We start from the raw sequence: 19,680 nt of genomic DNA on the forward strand, positions 1-19,680 counted from the left end.
TTTAAATTAGGCTTAGTCATATGATCTAATACTCTGTGCATATGATCTAATTTGTAAACACTTATCCAAAAGGGAGCACTAGTCCTCTATTTAAATTTCCAGTGGTGTGAACCCTTCTCAGAGTATGTTTTGTTCATATACATTTTTCTTTACTGACATACACTCAAAGTGCTTGATGCCACATGTTTACACAAGTACTAGAAGATGTGACCTACAAACATGTTAGGATTAATATTTGTTTGCTGGACTCAGACTAAAGACATACCCAATAAATATTGATAAAAGCTGACAGTTCAGCTTCAAAATGGAGTCCATCTATGCTTAGTGCAACCCTTTTTCTTCCTTTCCTTCCTTTATTCTTTGTTTGATTCTTCTTTTCTCTTTCCTTTCCTTTCCTTTCCTTTCCTTTCCTTTCCTTTCCTTTCCTTTCCTTTCCTTTCCTTTCCTTTCCTTTCCTTTCCTTTCCTTTCCTTTCCTCTCCTCTCCTCTCCTCTCCTCTCCTCTCCTCTCCTCTCCTCTCCTCTCCTCTCCTCTCCTCTCCTCTCCTCTCCTCTCCTCTCCTCTCCTCTCCTCTCCTCTCCTCTCCTCTCCTCTCCTCTCCTCTCCTCTCCTCTCCTCTCCTCTCCTCTCCTCTTCTCTTCTCTTCTCTTCTCTTCTTTTCTAGGCTGTGACTTTTATACGTGTTAAGCATTGAACTGCACACCAGACGTTTTAAGGTTGAAATATCTCTCGACAGAGCATCCAAACATTCAGACACATTCTTGTAATATCTCAAAAACAACTTTGGCTTTAATTTTGTAATTTCTCTGACCAATTCTCTTGTGCTGTTTTGTTGTTGTTGTGTTCTGGATTTGTTTATTTATATATTGATAGTAATATTTATATATTACTATGCTCCTTGGGCAGGCCTTGACCCCAGTCCTTCTAACCAGCCCTCCTAAAATTGAAGACTTCAAGTGCATATCATCATTCCTAGAACTGGTAACCTGTTTATTCATATGTAAGAGCAGAAGGTACAAGATTATGTGCACTATCAAACATATTGCATTACCTTTACTTTTTAAAGAAATTTAAATAGGATAGCTAAAATTTTTTTCAAATAATCTTCTGATATCTTCTAGTGACTAGTTGACTTTAGTTATAATTAAGCCTTTATAAAACCTTGCTTTTACAGCCAAATAGCCCAATTTTGAGTAAGTTCAGTTTAACCTAAGTGTTATTTTTCAAGAGAGGAAACATATTTTATTTGGATGAAAAGTACAGTTAAGTCCTCGTTTGATCACACCAAAAGATTTTGGCTCACTTAAATGTTGTGTATGTGCACTTTGAAATAAAGGAGCATGGGTTATTATACGAAGTAAAAATGCAGTAAAGACCAGGGATTGCTCTCTTGAACAATGATGCTAGAAAACTCAAGTCACTGGAGAGTTAAGAGAAATGTGGAGGTTAGGGGACAAAGTTTATATAAGAACTTAAAGGAGAGGAGATAAATTTTAAAGAGGATAATTTGAGGATACAGCACTATAGATAGAGGCCCTATAGAAGATGCCATGGTATAGCATTGGAGATGAAGAACTTTGCGACACAGTCACCAATATAGAGGAAATCAAGAAGTGTGGCCGGGAGGCACACACAGATCATCTGTGTGCATGGAAACAGTGCCCTCAGGAAGAGGAGAATATTGAGCCAGGAGTCCCAGCTCACAGAGAGTCTGATTGAACTTCAATTAAGGGGCTCTGAGATCCTGAAAGGAAGACAGGAAAGTGACACAAGAGAATAAGGAAGAACATGGGTATTTTGGAGGATTCTGGTAATTTTGTAATTTCTCTTTGAGAATGTTTAAAAAGGAAAATAGGACCAAATGGAAGGGTTCAGTTTCTGACAACTGAATGTATGCTGGGTAAATCCCTTAACAAATAAAAAATTAAAAATTGCATTTTGTTTCTTGTTAGTGTAAGTAAGGCAGAGAAGACGTGACTAAATGATGACGTGAGTAAAGTGGCTGAGGAGAGAACCCAGCCCGATTTTGTTGAAAGCTGAAGTTATTTTTCTCTGGATTAGTGAATGATTCAAAAGCTAGTACTAAGAGGAACCGTGAGTAATGGTTGAACCGTGGCAATGGTGGGACAGGTTCTCATGGGGAACTAACCTTGCTGAAAGAAATCTCAAAGCACACTAGCTTTCCCTGACACAAGATCTCACTAATAAAATAGCTAGCAGTGAATTGAAACTACAGATTCAAACCACTTTAAGGAGCATTATCACTTACAGTAAGCTAAAAAGCCTGGTTCTTAAAGGGTACGCGATGTGGCTGAGGTCATGGGAGAAGAAATGGCGAAAAATTGCACACCAGTTGGTTTTGCTCCAGTTTCAAGTCTGTGTCACAGTCGTATGCCCACTGCCACCTTAAAGAAAGCCCTGAGAGAGACAGTGTAATCACGTCCCCATAGCTCCTTGCAGTTCTTTGTTAGGTTTATATTGTCAGCCGAGTAAAACCCAAATCATCGATGTCATGCAATGTCCTTGTAGATTTGTTCTTGGCTGTCTGTGAAAACTCATCTTTCACAACTCCATCTTTTAACCTATAGGTGAGATATCTTGCACTGTAGGTGCAAGTGCCAGGGACCAGACAAAGGCTTCCTAAAAGGATGGGCTGAAAAATGGGATCAACAGAGTTTTGTGACTTTAAATCTTTCAGTGTGTGCTGCTGTTGGTAGAGCTGAAATGAGGGCCAGCAAGCTTGCGTGTTTGCATGTACAGCACTTTCAGAGGACAAGTTTCTTGTCTCCCATCCTGTTTGAGGAACGTGGGGCTTCTGTCTCCTCAGTTACAGGACAGTAGCTAAGGAATGGGGATAACAATTGGTTTGCATGTGTGGCTCTCTTGGGGAAAGTCAGCATGTTCTCCGTTCATCAAGAACTCCCATGGTTATTGTGTGTCAAATTAAGTTGCAGATTATCAAAGTAATAGATTCCAATTGCTTTTTCCAGCTGAATGGTTACTTCTGTAGACGGAATGACCTCTTGAGTTTCCTACAATGCCACCTTGCAGCTAATATTGTTTGGGAACACGCATCCAATTTAAACTTGTGTGTTGCTTTAGATTGTTATGTTAATTCCTATCTAGAATATTCTCTCCATCCTTTAGAATTAATTTATTGCAGGGATTTGGAGATATATAAGGAGTTTTATTTTTTTAATTTGAAGTATTCCAAATTGCTTCATCTCAAACTCTAGCACTTTCCGCTAATTTGTACTTACATTTAAAGTCTTATTTAGATTCAAATAAATATTCTGGCAGATATCTATATATATATATATAGATATATAATACCAGTACCCTCTACAATGCCAAGTATGACCTCTTTGTTAAGGTGTGACCACTCCTTACTAGAAAGGTAGAGTTCCCCTTTCCAGATAACAAATAATTTATGAACAGCAATTTAAAAGCATCATTTTCTTCAGTGTCTTTCACACTTAAAGTTTCTCATACTGGTTGTTGAACAACTTATTTATAATGCTTTTTGGAGTCTGAACCTCATTTTCCAATTGTGACAATATTTGAATAAAAATTAAAATTCCAATAGGAATTTCTCTCATTTCCATTTTCTGTTAACACTCAAACGATCCATCTGCGGTGGCGCTGATCTTCTCTCATTTTCATAACTTAAGGACTCCGCTTCCCTGATTTATGTGTGCCAGCATCTTCACATCTGTCCTGGGTGATGTGCTCGCTCTTCCTGCTGTTGTCCCCATCTATTACCTCCTTAATTCACTCAGAACACTTTATAGAACTCATTTATTTCTTCATTTACTCTCATTTTTCTGCCTCATTGGGACGATTAGTTATTGCCTGGATAATTGCGTTTTTAGGGCTCTCAAACCGTCTTCCTTTGTCATTCTTATGAGAAAGCCAGGATGTAGAATCAAACTCTTGATTTGTTTTTGCAGTTTTCCTCAAAGAATAATGTGAAGTACTTACATGTCTGTTCCTCATAATTTTTCCATAGCAAATTTATCTCTCCCTATGGTTGGGATTAACTCTTGTGCTACATCACCACGTATCTGTATCTAACTTCAACCCGATGTAAATATCAGCAAGGCCAAACCTTGACAGATGTTCCATTTAGGGTTAATGACTCTGTCAGGTTTTGGCCAAGGATGCAGTTTGAGACCACTGCTGCTCATTGATTCCGTGTCAACCTTACTGTCTGTTTCTTCTTTCTCTTGAATTTATCCAAATGGACAGGCATATTTTGATTTCTCCCATGAAACCCACTCCATTGTAATGAATCTATAATGATTAATTTTTTCATTGCTGTATCAAAATACCTGATAGAAAAGAAACAGAATGGAAGAACATTTTAGTTTTGGCCCCAGTTTCAGAACAGAGTCCATCCCATGGGCAGAAGGCTTGGTGGTGGTGAAAGGAAATAAAACTTGAGACCTGTGATTCATGTAATGTATGTCAAATAGCCCAAAGAGTTGTTTGTGAGCTTTGAAACCTGGGGCTGAGAACATAGCAGGGCAGACCAGGACATGCCCGGGCAGGCCTGTCGCCTCCCTATCTCCCACCCCTCTGACCTAAGTTAAATGTTAACAGGCTGCTGATGTTTAAATAGACCAATCATGTGAAACCACGCCAATTCCTCCCCCAGCCCCACTCCTTTTCTATAAAACCCCCTAGCTTCCAAGCCTTGTGGTCGAATCCACTGTCTTCTGTGTGAGATACGTTTCGACCAGGAGCTCCGCCATTAAAATACCTCCTGTTGTTACATCAAGGTGTTGTGTTCTGTTTGTGATTCGTGGGTGCATGCCGAATCGAGAGTTGAGTGGGGTTTTCCCCACTAGGTTCTTTCAGTGGCTGTAGAAGCCCAGATACCCATCTCCACCAGACCAGGAGTACAAAGCAGCAGTTCTTCATATCTTGGAGGATCAGAAAACAGAAAAGCTCCAGTATGGACCAGAAAGAGATACCACTCTAAATCCTGTCCCCATAATCCAGTGCCTTTAGCTAAGCTACACTTCTTCCAAATTCTACAACCTCCCAAAACAGCATTAGCACCCAGAGACTTGGCATTCAAATGTGAACTTTCAGGGCATACTTTACATTTAAACCCCGACAGGCACCCTCTGTATCTGTTTTTCTCTTCTCTCTTCTCCTTGATCCTCTCTTCTGCTTCCTTTGTAAAGTTCTGCACTCTTAAAACCATTAAATATAATTTAATGTGGTAAGATTATATCAACACAGTAATTAGAAATTGCCAGGACATTGCTGAGATATGATTAAGTCTACAATCTGACTAGAAAGACAATTTGGTCATATATACATTCTCTCTCTCTCTTTCTCTCTCTCTCTCTCTGACAGAGAAAGAGCTTCAATTAAAATTGATAATATATTTTCACTTGCAAAATATAACTAAAGAAGCCTAAGACAAGGATAGATAAGCATTTCTGTCTTAATGACATTTATAATAATAATATTTTGAGAAATGCTTTACAATAAAAGATCTGAATCTCTTAGTGTGTCCAGCAGATGACATCCTATTATAGTTGAAATTATATGTTTCTGAAGTTTTGCCTTGACAGGAAGAAATGAAGGGCACTCAATGTTTGACTTTTAGTAGGTTGTCTTCCCTGTGAGCTTGGTTGTACAGGAACAATTTTTTGCCTATTCCTAAATGTATACAGTATAATTTTTAATATTCATTCTATTTCATGTCTATCTTGGAGTTTCATGAATGAAAACTTCCAGAGCAAAAGCAACATTTAGTTATGCTGTTTTTTTTTTTTTTCTAAAAGAATTAAGGTATGTAACTAGTCAGGAAGCAGAAGCAAAGTTGACACCGTTCCACATTCTTGATGACCAGGATCTACACATGGATTTCCTTGAAGTCCATCACATGAATGAAAGGCTAGAGCAGACTGGCCTTCTTAAGAATTTACAATTGTCTTCAAGAAAGAGTACATTTTTTTTTCTAATTTCATTATAGCTTCATTTGCATCTTCATTTGTACCAAAGGCACTCACAGGGTCCCGTGTGCTTGAATCTCCTATTGGATGACAGAAGAAGAGCTTTGCAAACCTATGTTGGTTTACATCAAATTTTGTGGGGGAATAAAAGGATTCCATAGATAGCTCCTTTTCCTGGTGACATCTCATCTCTGACAGACCTGTACCATTAAAGGGCCATGAACTTTCAGTTTCTTGATCTCAACACTGTTTCCCCAGCCTTACTCAGTCACCCACATGCAATTACATCATGTCTGAGGATTTATTACTCATATCTCCATCACCCTCATCACCTACCATCAACTACCTCGTCTGAACACCATATCTTTTTTTTTTTTTTTTTGGTATATAAACTTATTTTTTTTTATTATTTTTATTACATATTTTCCTCAATTACATTTCCAATACTATCCCAAAAGTCCCCCATAGAGCCCCCCACTTCCCTACCCACCCATTCCCATTCTTTTGGCCCTGGCATTCCCCTATATTGGGGCATATAAAGTTTGCAAGTCCAATGGGCCTCTTTTTCCATTGATGGCCGACTAGGCCATCTTTCGATACATATGCAGCTAGAGACAAGAGCTCCAGGGTTCTGGTTAGTACATCATGTTGTTCCAACAATAGGGTTGCAGATCCCTTTAGCTCCTTGGGTACTTTCTCTAGCTTCTCCATTGGGAGCCCTGTGATACATCCAATAGCTGACTGTGAACATCCACTCCTGTGTTTGCTAGGCCCCGGCATCGTCTCACAAGAGACAGCTATATTTGGGTCCTTTCAGCAAGATCTTACTAGTGTATGCAATGGTGTCAGCGTTTAGAAGCTGATTATGGGACGGATCCCTGGATACAGCAGTCTCTAAATGGTCCATCCTTTCATCACAGCTACGAGCTTTGTCTCTGTAACTCCTTCCCTGGGTGTTTTGTTCCCAATTCTAAGAAGGTGCACAATGTCCACACTTTGGTCTTCATTCTTCTTGAGTTTCATGCGTTTATCAAATTGTATCTTATATCTTGGGTATCCTAAGTTTTGGGCTAATATCCACTTATCAATGAATACATATTGTGTGAGATCTTTTGTGATTGTGTTACTTCACTCAAGATGATGCCCTCCAGGTCCATCCATTTGGCTAGGAATTTCATAAATTCATTCTTTTTAATAGCTGAGTAGTACTCCATTGTGTAAATGTACCATAATTTCTGTATCCATTCCTCTGTTGAGGGACATCTGGGTTCTTTCCAGCTTCTGGCTATTATAAATAGGGCTGCTATGAACATAGTGGAGCATGTGTCCTTTTTACCGGTTGGGACATCTTCTGGATATATGCCCAGGAGAGGTATTGCTGGATCCTCCGGTAGTACTATGTCCAATTTTCTGAGGAACCGCCAGACTGATTTCCAGAGTGGTTGTACAAGCTTGCAATCCCACCAACAATGGAGGAGTGTTCCACTTTCTCCACATCCTCGCCAGCATCTGCTGTCACCTGAATTTTTGATCTTAGCCATTCTGACTGGTGTGAGGTGGAATCTCAGGGTTGTTTTGATTTGCATTTCCCTGATGATTAAGGATGTTGAACATTTTTTCAGGTGCTTCTCTGCCATTCGGTATTAGGAAGTGAAAGATCTGTATAATAAAAACTTCAAGTCTCTGAAGAAAGAAATTATAGAAGATCTCAGAAGATGGAAAGATCTCCCATGCTCATGGATTGGCAGGATCAACATTGTAAAAATGGCTATCTTGCCAAAAGCAATCTACAGATTCAATGCAATCCCCATCAAAATTCCAAATCAATTCTTCAACGAATTAGAAAGTGCAATCTGCAAATTCATCTGGAATAACAAAAAACCTAGGATAGCAAAAACTCTCCTCAAGGATAAAAGAACCTCTGGTGGAATCACCATGCCGGACCTAAAGCTCTACTACAGAGCAATTGTGATAAAAACTGCATGGTACTGGTATAGTGACAGACAAATAGACCAATGGAATAGAATTGAAGACCCAGAAATGAATCCACACACCTATGGTCACTTGATCTTCGACAAGGGAGCTAAAAACATCCAGTGGAAGAAAGACAGCATTTTCAACAAATGGTGCTGGCACAACTGGTTGTTAACATGTAGAAGAATGCGAATCGATCCATTCCTATCTCCTTGTACTAAGGTCAAGTCTAAGTGGATCAAGGAACTTCACATAAAACCAGAGACACTGAAACTTATAGAGGAGAAAGTGGGGAAAAGCCTTGAAGATATGGGCACAGGGGAAAAATTCCTGAATAGAACAGTAATGGCTTGTGCTGTAAGATCGAGAATTGACAAGTGGGACCTCATGAAACTACAAAGCTTCTGCAAGGCTAAAGACACCATCAATAAGACAAAAAAACCACCAACAGATTGGGAAAGGATCTTCACCTATCCTAAATCAGATAAGGGACTAATATCCAATATATATAAAGAACTCAAGAAGGTGGACTCCAGAAAGTCAAATAACCCCATTAAAAAATGGGGCTCAGAACTGAACAATGAACACCATATCTTATTTTTCTCATTCTTTCGTTTCTCTAGATATCAAAGACACCAGCTTCTCTTGTCTTTGTGCTAACCGGACCCTATTGTGTTCAGAGTGACCTCTTCAAAACCATTCAGCCATTTCTAAATTATATTCTCTGAATGCCCTGCCCCCACTTTTGAGAAGTGGTCTTGCTGAATAATTCACGCTAGCCCCGAATCTTTCAATCCTTCTGCCTCAACCCTTCATTGATGGGATTATAGGCATATACAACCACACCCATTTCTCTGAACACTATGATAATTAATGAAGCAACCATGCTGGGAGAAAGTATGTGATCATGACTAAATTGTAAAATACTACTAATAAGTTACCCCACGTGTACACGGGGATTCCAGGAAATATCTTCTTCATTCCCCTTCCCCCATTACTTTAAGTCATCATTGCGTTATTTTTTCTCAAACCCTCCAACTTTTCTCTAATAAATTTCCATTGATGATCTTGTTTCCCCATTTCTCTGAAGCAATTAAAAGAGACTGTCCACATGCTCTTATCATTGCATATGCCTGCCCATCACCACGACTGGACTGTTGCCTTGGTAAAGGTACCCCAGAGTTATATACTGTTCCCCATCTGCTGCTGTCTGCTCTATGATCAGTACTCTAAAATTGCTTCTTTTTATTCCTTTGTGATCCACTTTCTTTTATAATCATCTTCTTATGTCTTGATGCCACAAACCCTTCCACTCAGTACCCTCAATTCTCTGCATTCTTGGCACAAAAACTGTTTACAAGTCTTCACTAAACTCAAATTGTCTTTTTCTTTAGTTTTTCTCCCTTGAACTAACTACAACTTCAACAAGGGGCTTGGCCCTCCATCACAGAAGGAGATGTGCATTGACACTTATGTGACCAGCATTTCTGTCTGCTTATTTTGTTCCTTTTAATTTTTTTTTGCTTCTCCACCTTAATCTTCAAGATACATTTGACAGATTTTAGACCCTTTCTCAATGTATTCTTTCAGTTGTTTTCCAGAACACATCTTTCTCTTAGCGGTCCCCACTTCTATCACTAACCATTTTCTGTCAGTCTTTCCAGTTCTTTCATCCTTTGCAATATTCTGGGAATCCCTGAGAATCCTGTTTTATTGTTTTCTCCCCACCCCCTTTTTTTTTTTTTACTTCTGAAGTCAACTCACCCTTCAAAGGCCAATTCCCCAGCCTCTGCTGACTTAGACGTTACCCATCCACTTTTCTACATGGCAGTCACCTAGGTAGTTTATAGCAATTCTAACTTTAATATATACAAAAGGCAACTCTTGATTTACTCATTCACTTACTACTTGAATCTGACGTACTTTCCCTCCCCTCCTCTTATTGAGGGCATATCCATCTTCCCATTAATCTGTCCAGAATTCTCACAGTTATTTTTGACTTCCCTCACTTCCCACTGCCAAACTAACAGGAAATTCTGGCAGTTCTTCCGTTGACATATGTCTTGCAGAGTCTGACTACCGTTTATTATTTCCACTACTGTCGCTCTTTCCCAGCTCGCCATAAATTCTCAATGTGAGACGCTTGCAATTGTTTTTCGTATCACTGCATCTGACCTTGCCTTTTCATGCTGTGTTCTTCACACATAATCAGAATAATCTTGTTAAGAGTTAAGTACAGATCGCAACCCTACTTTGCAAAGAAGACTCTGGTTTCCAGGCTTTGCATCTCTGGAAGGGTGCACAGTTTGACCTCAGTTCCTGCTACTCACTGTCTTGCTTTATCTCTTCACTCAATTGGACCTTGGTGCTGTGCCCTGGGTCTCTCGAACCATGTGCCTCATAGCCTTTGTACAAGTCCTTGCCTAACTTCACTGTTCAGAACTCCCTTGAGTGAACGTTTTTATTTTATAACATTTTGCTTGTTTCCCACCTTGTCCTGGCTAGTTTTATACCAACGTGAGTCAATATAGAGTCATCTGAAAGGAGAAAACCTCAAAAGGAGAAAATCCCTCCATAGGGCATTTTCTTATTAGTGATTGATGGGGGAGGACTGGACCCATTGTAGCTGATGCCATCCCTGTGCTGGTGGTCTTGTGTTCTGTAAGAAGCAGGCTAAGTGAGCCATGGGGAGTAAGCTAGTAAGTTGCACTCTTCCATTGACTCTGCATCAGCACCTGCCTCCAGGTTACTGTCCTGTTTGAGTTCCTGTACTGACTTCCTTTGATGATAAACTGTGATATGAAAATGTAAACCAAATAAACACAACTTGCTATTTGGTTGTGTTGTTTCATCGCAGCAATAGAAACCATAACTAAGACACCACATCACTTTTTAGCACTTGAGAAATCAGGTATCCATTTATTTATATATCTTTTTGCTCCCCAAAATGTAAGCTCTGCATTACATTTTGAGTAAGTAGTCTCTTACTGTCATATGCATAGGACCTATGAACTATAAGGCAATACTTAATCCTAACAATTTTAGAATGAATGTCCACAATCCTGTAGAAGTGACATGATCTATGGTCTGTTATTTATGGACGAAATCCTTATCTGTTCCTGTACTAGCTCCAAAATAATTGACACAAAGTTCTAGTATGTTTTTAAGAAGCTTAAGCACTATGACCAGGCAAATATCCATCTATTCTAAACCTCTAAGCTGTCTAATGCTTAGCTAAAGGTCCTGTGTTACTTTCAGTTTGAGTCTCGCCTGAGCTTGCTTTGGTCCATGTATCTTCGTGGCAAATCCCTTGGTGGTCTGCTCATCATGATGCCTCCTGGACCTTCAGTCTCATGGTCACCTCTTCTCTTCTTCCCTCTCTCCCTTTGGGAACCCCCACCCAACACACACAAAATTGGGATCAGAAGCTTGGCTTCTCAGTCCAGGCATAGGCTTATCAGCTCTTTAGTCACCAACCAGAGATAATTGGGGAGTACATTGATACAGAAGATGGTTCAGTAATCATGATAAGGCTAGTGTCTAGACTGTAACCAGAGTTCAGGGCAGAAATAGGCATCTGATACACAGTGCCCCAAACCATCCCCCAACAATGGCCCACATTTCATAGCATGATATTTTGGTTCCCCACTGATAGGTATCAAATCTAAAGTTTTAGCCCTAACCCCATGTGCATACAAGTAAATCTAAATTGACTCAGCCACTTTTCCTTATATATACATATTTGTACATATAGATGAACTATACATTCATATATATATGTCTGCCTGTATACATGTTTGTGTGTGCATTATGGTAGTAATTATTAAAGAAGAAGAGGTTGCCTTTTCATTTACTCTAGGTTCTCATACCAACTAAACTACTTTGTGTGTAAATTTTGTTGTAGAATTTAGTTATCTTAACAAGTCTGACAAAAATTTAGTAACATTTTGAAGGTCAATGAGTTGATCAGAGATGAAGAAAAGGCCCAAAGTTAGGATATTCTTTAATGGTCTCACTAAAAAGGACTCTTTGAGATGTGATATTTCTGTTTAGTGGTGATGCCGTCTTTATATAAAGAATATAGCCTATTATATGAGGAGGCAACTTGGAAACAGGCAATGCATTTATGAGGGCGTAAAATTAAATGTGACGCTCATTACCTTGAAATGTAACTGTCAGCTACTAGTTCCTCAATTTTACACGATATGAAGAAAAGACACAGATGTTCTATTACCTATTCCACTTAATTTCCCCTTGCTTTCCTTAGACATCATTAGCTTCTTCTCAGAATTATAGCCTGCATCTTGGGAAGGATGAGACAAGTGTAATTTCCTTTGAAAGCTTTCCTACTCATTTCCCAGGGAGATCAAAATATTGAGAACTTGAGTATTGAATATTTTAAACAGGTTTTTTTTCTCCTCATGGTAATTCTTTCAATGTATTACAAATTTTCAGTGAACTTGATTTGGTCTGATGTTCTGCAGTCTAGATCTGGGTTTGCCTTTGTTAGTTGAATGACCTTTGGAATACTTTATGAATCCACAGGTCCTTTTTGTTCTCTTCCAAAAAGTTGGCAAAGTCACATCAGCTCATGGAATAGGGGACAATTAAATGTTTCAATGTACAAAATAGTTCTGCAGATAAGACAACACCATTATAGCTTAACAATGAAAGTTACTAACATATCAACTATTTGGATGGTGATCACAGGAAAAAAATTCACTGGCTATAAAAACTGATGGAACTTTTCTATTTTTTCACTTTCTAACTAAGAAATCTGAAGCTGAAGAAATAGGCTCCCTCCAGGAGGCTGGATTGACAAGCTTGGCTTATATAATATTCTATGATGAAAATAGATGTTCATATAATTTACATATTTCCTACTGGCATTAATAGTTTTTATATTTATTGCTATTGAAAATTAATAAAAGAATATTTTATGACACAAAAATTGTTTCAAAACAAAAATGTATTGTCTAAAATAGAAATATTACTTGAGTTTTGCTATTCTTACTCTGTATCTCTCACTTTGGACATCAGCTGCACAGCTGGGGAATTGTGAAACAGATCATGAAGTTATTCTTTAACCTAAAAGCTAAGAAGGGGGTGGGGAGAAGAGACTGAGTTGACATTGTTTCAATGATTTTTTAAAATAAATTATTCATCCTAATGTTTCACAAATGAAGAGTCATACTCTACATTTATTCTTAAAAATATTTTGCTTTGTATATTTTTTGTGAAAATGATATTCATTATGGGAACTGTATTGAACAATAATGTAACTAATTTAGCTAACTGAAATGACTAATACTATAAGCATGATAACTATATCCACCACCTGTTTTAAGATAATGTCTGCAATAAATCCATTCCTTCTAATTTCCTATCACTATAAACATCCTACCATTACAATGATCCTTGTAAGTTTTGCCTGTGAATATATAGATTCTTAAATTTCTAAGTAGTGTGCTGAAATAAGAAAATACAATGGAACTACATAATGTTGTCTTATGGCCTATTATTAGATATGAGTGTTACTTTTATTTTAGAGAACTGGTAAACAAACCTTGAAGTGTTTGACAATTTTAAGAATTAGGAAAAAAAATTCTAGTAATTGCTGCCAAACAGCCAGTTCTAATACCCAAACATGTTTGATGAAACCATGTCAAGTAGTATTCATAATATAACACAAAAGGGCTTCATGCCTTGAAAGGCAAGTCAATGTTTTTCATTATTTGTGCAAGTGTTAGGCGCAATTAAAGCAATAGCTTATGTTATTATGTGTCCCCATTTATTGCAAATAGGTCCCCTATTCTCAGCTAATGAAGGCTACTGTATGGCTATCATGTTACATAAGTCTCCACTGTACTTTCACTCACTTACATTGCAAGGTCCTTCAGCCACACACTCTGGATGGCCTTGTTGGTTTGTTTTCCCTGAAATTGCACACTGTTTGTTTCTAAGAACATTTTGCAATCTGTTTTGATCAATTCCATTCTTTCAAACCTTAGGTCTCTTTGCTTAAGAATTGTTAATGGACCCATATATTGTAGCAAGAAAGGCATACTTAAACAAAACATTTTTCTGATTCTTTGTGAGTTTCACAAGGAAATGCATCTTCATCCCTCAGTATCCTCCCTCTGCCCTTGCAACCTACCCTTAAAAGAAAACCACAAAAATAAATATGAAATATCACCTCCACACACCAAAAAGCCACAAAAACAAACAAGCAAACAAACAGAAACAAAAAACAACCCAACCAACAACCAACCAACAAACATCTCACCATGGGAGCTATGATATGACCAGTGTCACACAGTATACACTTTGCCCAAACAGCCTCATATGCAAGTGTTCATTTCTATGAGTCACTGGTTTGGTTCAAGGCCTCTAGCTTCTATTGCACCATCTATACTGAATGCATACCAGTACTCCTATTGTTGCCCTGTGTCATGGAGATCTTGCAGTTTTAGTTCTGTAGGACCAGTTCTCCAGCTTTCCCTGGGTGAGGGATGTGGCCACCTCTTCTGAGAAATTCATACTTAAGGAAACTTGCTTATTTTAAAAGTATTTTTTGCAACGAAGAGTTTGATAAAGAATGGTTTGTGAGCACAGAAAAAGCTGTGGTGATTTGAATGGAAATCAACTCCATGGTCCCCACCTTGTGGAACTGTTTGGGAAGGATTAGGAGGTGTGGCTTTTCAGGAGGATTGGGAGGTACTGAGGGTAAGCTTTGAAGTTTCAAAAGCTCTCTGCCATCTTAAATGTGTTCTCTGCCCCCCTTTGTGAAGTTAAATGTGACCTTTCAGCCCTTCCTGTCACCATACCCTTGTAATACCATACTTTTCCTTTATCATGATGAATTTTAACGCTCTGCAACCACAAGCACCACTGTTACTTTTTTTTTTTTTTTTTTTTTGTAAGTTGCGTTGGTTATGGTGTTTTACCACATCAGTAGAAAAGTAAGGAAGATAAAGGCTCAGCTAGAAAAATACCTGCTGCGAGGCTAAAAAACCCAAGTTTTGATCCTTATTACCAACATGGCCAGACTATAGCCACAGCAGTCCTGGGTGTGAGAACAGTGATATGGGTGGATTTCTAAAATTTATTTCCAGTCAGCCTTGCCAGCAGGATGAGCTCCAGGTTTAGTAAGGAATCTTGTTTAAGACATAAAAAAATCCCAAACAACAAAAGTAAAACTGGGTCACACAATCTTTATCATGTCTTTGAACAATGTCAATTGTTCATGTTAATGAACAATGAAACATTGTTCATTGAAGTGAAAGCACGTTTTCCAAACATTTAAAAAGATTGACTTGTAGTAGAAATTCAAGTTGAAATGTCAAAATGTCAAAATGAGGTCTTTACACATTTTGGAGTCTAGAACTAATTCTACATCTCAGAATAGTGAATCTTGGAAATAGACTGGAAGGGAAAAAGGGGTTATAAGAGCGGGAGAGTAATATGAAAGAGAGAGAGAGAGAGGCAGAGAGACAGAGAGACAAAAAGAGAAACAGAATACATAATATACATTCATGAAATTGTCAAATAACAAAATTAAACAATACAACATAATAATAAAAAAGTATTGAAATCCTACTATTGTAGCACACTAAGAATGATGATACAGGTTACTTGTGGCTCTAGAACTTGCCTTGAATGTCCTGTATAGAGATCTCTGGGGTCACACAAGCGATTTTCATGTTGGCTTGCAAAATAAATGAAGTAAAAATATCTATTGTGGGTAATCAACATGCAAACAGAGAAGCAGATCTGATGGTTGCTCCTAGCAGTAAATTCTAGCAGTCAGGAAAGTCTTTGTTAGAGATACCACAGTGTTCAGCTTTGGAAAATTTCAGGCAGAGAGTGCATGGCTCCTTGGGGGTATCCTGTGGTGCTAGTTATATGAATAGTAGCTGATACTGAACTACCACAGTTAGTATTTACTTGGAAGTATCTTTAAAGTTTGTCTTTAATGAACAAATATTTAAAGAATGCTCTGGGTTTCATGTTTCACTTTTAGTTTCTTCTTGAAACAGCTTCCTTAAATGATGCCCTATCTTCTCGTGGTCCCATCTCCCCAAAAGTCATTTCAAGCTGGGGCCTGAGTATTTGGACACATGAACCAAAATGGGGGTATTTCAAACCCAAACAATAGTTCTGTTCTCCATTCCACAGCTGAGAGTCACATTTAAAATGAAAAGTCAGATCCTAATAACAATTTGTCTAAAACCATGTATCAATTTCCTGTCTCATTAAGCCTTACTTCATATTATAAAGCTTAATACATTGTGACTACTTGCCTTTTCTCCTGACACTTTCTGCTTAGTAGTCCCACCACACAGCTCTGTCTGCAGACTGTTGTCATGCCAAGCAGACTCTTGCATTAGAGAGCTTAATCTTGGTTGCTTTTGTGTCTTGGGATACTGTTGCTTTATTATGGCCTTATCTTCTGACTCCTTCAAGCCTATTCAAATTTCATGCCAGACAGTTTCTGGTGGCTTCTGTAATGCTGAGTCCCAAGTGATAATAAAAACCAGTGGCATTCCAACAACAGAGATGCATGTAATGCACGAGCCTCATCCAATCTCAGCAGACTTTCTTGTTCTTCACACTTGGGCTCCTCAACTTGTCTTCTTTTCAGCTACAGGTCAGCTACGCTCTTCCTGTTTATCTTGGATGGTGAGACTCATGAGTCCAAGAGTCATGTGGCTTTTAGATAATCTATGGCCTTGGCTAAGATAATTAGGGCTAGTAGCTCTTAAGCTTCTGTGACTCCTGGTGTATCTTTGTTTGTGATCCAAGAACAAGAGGCGTGTGATATTTTAAGCAGGTCTCTCTCAAGCTTCTGCTCATCTTTTAATTTCTTATTGGCAAAAGTAACAGTGATCAGAAAAAGAAAAGCATACAACAAAGCCAGTGGGGTGGGGATGGCTGGGAAAAACAGATCTTGCTCTTCCCAGTCAACTGCTGAGAAAATTGATCTTGCTGTTTAGTAAAAGGTATTGCAAAGGCATCCAGTAAAAGGGCTGGATAATGGAGGGATGAAGAATTACACCAGTGAGACAATCAGTCAACCACAGCATCTTATCAGTGAGCTCTTCCTGGCCACCCAATATAAAAAAGCAACTTCTTTGCCTGACTCACTTTTTATCACTCTAGTACAGCTTTGTTTTTATATCTGTGTCTGGCGTTGTATAGATCTTGGTCATGGTTTAATCTGGGAAACGGAGACATGAAGAGATATAAATCGCATGTAATTACCTGCCTGTGGGGGCTGACTAGGCAAGTCAGAACTCTTTTGGAAAGGCTTCTAGTACGAACTCTCAGGCAAGAGCTAAGGCTGTATTGCTACTGCTTTCTCAGGGAAGAGGCAGCTCTACTCTTATGCCTTTCAGCAGATGGAACCAGGTCCATCATAATTATGTAGGTCTTGTCTCTTATTCAGTTAACTGATGCATGTATGTATTTAGTATACATATACTTTATGAAAAAATCTTCACGATACCTGGAATTAAAGTGTAAGTCAGAAATCAGGGCCTATAACCTAGTCAAGTTGACACTTAAAGCAATATAAGAGGAGACATAACATTTCTGCTAGTTTGTTCCTACAGAAAAGGTGCTCATAGGACATGACCTTAGGCTTTTCCAGCAATCTTTACCATTTGAGAACTTGGAATACTTCTGGCACAAACTGACTCTAAAGAAAGGTTTGGGAGTTAGTTGGGCTAGTAGTATGGCTCATCTTTTACTTACTTTTCAATTTAATTTTTATTACTTTCAAATAAACAGACCAGGTGATAAACATTATTGTGGCATTTTCTTTCCTTTTTTAACATGAATTATTATTATTTATTATTGTTATTATTATTATTAACTATTATTTGGTACTCTTTTTTAAAAAATTGTTTTACACTCCAGATTTTATTCTGCCCCCTGGCCACTCCCCGCAACTGCTTCACATCTCATACCTCCTCTCCACCCCCCTGTCTCCACAAGGATTTCCCCATTTCCCATCCCACCAGACCTCCCTACTCTCTGGGGCCTCCAGTCTCTTGAGGGTTAGGTGCATCATCTTTGATTGAACACAGACCTGGCAGTCCTCTGCTGTATATGTGTTGGGGGCCTCATATCAGCTGGTGTATGCTGCCTGGGTGGTGGTCCAGTGTCTGAGAGATCTCAAGGGTCCAGGTTAATTGAGACTACTAATCTTCCTACAGGGTTGCCCTCCACCTCAGCTCCTTTTAGCCTTTTCCTTTTTTTTTTTTTTTTTTTTTTTAGGTTCTTTTTTTTTTTGATTTTTAATATTTTTATTACATATTTTCCTCAATTACATTTCCAATGCTATCCACAGGGGTGAGCAGCTTCTGTCAACTGGTTGGGTGCAAATATCTGCATCTGACTTTGGGTTATGCTAGGTCCCTTTTTGTGAGCACTCCATAGCCTCTGTAATAGTGTCAGGCCTTGGTATATCCCTTGAGCTGGATCCCACTTTGGGCCTGTTGCCCCATTTCCATCCCTGTAGTTCTTTCAGACATGAACAATTATGGGTCAGAGTTTTGACTGTGGGATGGCAATCCCCTACCTCATTTGATGACCTGACTTCCTGTTGGAGGTGGGCTCTATAAGTTCCCTCTCTTTACTGTCAGGCATTTCATCTAAGGTTCCTCCATTTGTGTCCTGAGAGTCTATCACCTCCCAAGTCTCTGGTGCATTCTGGAGGGTCCTCCCAACTTCCTACCTGGAGATGTTGCCTGTTTCAATTCTTTCTGCTGGCTTTCAGGGCTTCAATCCTTTTCCCTCACTCCTGATCAGGTTCTCCTCTCTCCCCCTCCCCCTGTACACTTTCCTTCCCAGGTCCCTTCCTCCCTCCCCACTTGTGATTGCTTTCTTCTCCCTCCAAAGTGAGACTGAGAAGTCCTCAATTGGGCCCTTCAGTTTGTTGACCTTTTTGAGCTCTGTGGAGTATATCTTGAGTATTCTATACTCCCCACCCCCCAATATCCACTTATTAGTGAGTATATACCATGAATGTCCATTTGGGTCTGAGTTCTCTCACTCAGGATATTTTCTAGTTCCATCCATTTGCTGAAAAACTCATGATGTCCTCACTTTTAATAGCTGAGTAGTACTCCATTGTGTAAATGAACTACATTTTCTGTATCAATTCTTCTGTTGTGGGACATCTGTGTTGTTTTCAGCTTCTGGCTATCACAAATAAGGCTACTATGAATATAGTGGAACATGTGCTCCTATGGCATGGTAGGGCATTTTCTGGGTATATTCCCAAGAGTGGTATTGTTGGGTCTTTTTTGTGGCATTTTCTAACAGAGTGCTTGAACAGATAGCCCTCCATCGTAATCCTTTCCATCTTCCTGGTCCTGATTTGTAGGTTTTCTACCAATCTTTTTCCCCTTTCATTTCTCATGCAGCCTTTAGTGACCCTTTGTTCCTCCTACTTTACTCTTTCTTGTTCTCCTTTCTAGTTTTCCTTAACTTTTCTCACCAAACTCAGACCTCATGTTGATTCTTCACTGTTGGGTGTGATATGATTTAGTCCCTTGATCCTCTCCAAGGCAGCACACACATTAGGTAGGCATCTACACTCTCATTTTCTGTATAGTACAGTTTATTTAATGTACATCCCATCCTGACATTATAGCTCTCAGAAAATTATTCACAACTAAAATACTCAGTATGCTATGATTAATGTTTAAGTCTCAGATATAAATAC

This window comes from Mus caroli, unplaced genomic scaffold (genome assembly GCF_978045245.1).
Source record: "Mus caroli unplaced genomic scaffold, Mus_caroli_1 scaffold_10, whole genome shotgun sequence".
In the NCBI taxonomy this organism is placed as follows: Eukaryota; Metazoa; Chordata; class Mammalia; order Rodentia; family Muridae; genus Mus; species Mus caroli.